Source organism: Octopus bimaculoides, chromosome 12 (genome assembly GCF_001194135.2).
Source record: "Octopus bimaculoides isolate UCB-OBI-ISO-001 chromosome 12, ASM119413v2, whole genome shotgun sequence".
NCBI classification, from domain to species: domain Eukaryota; kingdom Metazoa; phylum Mollusca; class Cephalopoda; order Octopoda; family Octopodidae; genus Octopus; species Octopus bimaculoides.
In genome coordinates this window covers 10,038,687-10,039,541 of record NC_068992.1, presented here as the reverse complement: position 1 = coordinate 10,039,541, position 855 = coordinate 10,038,687, and positions in this window count along the sequence as shown.

Genomic DNA, 855 nt, shown 5'->3' with positions numbered 1-855 from the left:
GTGGATTTGGTAGGCGGAAGCTGAAAGAAGCCCATCTTGTGTGTGTATGTGTGTGTGTGTGTGTGTGTGTGTGTGTGTGTGTGTGTGTGCGCGCATGTGTGTGTGTATATTTGTGTGTCTGTGTTTGTCCCCCCACCACCACCACCACCATCAAATGAAGAGAGACCGATAGAATAAGTATCAGGCTTACAAAGAATAAGTCCTGAGGTTGATTTGTTCAACTAAAGGTGGTGCTCCAGCATGGCCGAAGTCAAATGAATGAAACAAGTTAAAAAAAATCAAAGAAATACACACACTCACACACACACACAGATAGGTATATGAAGAAGTAAATCCTATCAACCTGTAACTCTACACTCTGAAGCATCTCAGAAAAGGACTGATACAAGAAGCACACCAACCTCCTGATCAAAATCACTTAAGTGGATTGACCTTCAGAGAGTGAACTCCAACAATCAAAGAGCATCCCCACCAAAATATATCAGATTCTTTAAAACTTTAAGGCTCCTTAGGCAAAAGCATTTTCTTTATATTAATTCAACACACCCAGGAATATTTAACATTATACATACATCAATATATATATATATATATATATATATATAATATTTTACATCAAGTCTTTGACTAAGAAATACCACCAGTAATTGAATTTATAACCTTACAATTGGGAGCTGAATGCCCTAACCACTAAACCAAGCATTTTCACTATGAAATTATTAAGGACATCCCAGTAATGGACCTACCATTACTGTCTGAAGACAGATTAGATAAAAGTGAGAACAGGAAAATAATGGATACTTCCTTGTATGACCCAGTCATCATTGAAATCCCTGTTAGTCATTGAGTTGCTTG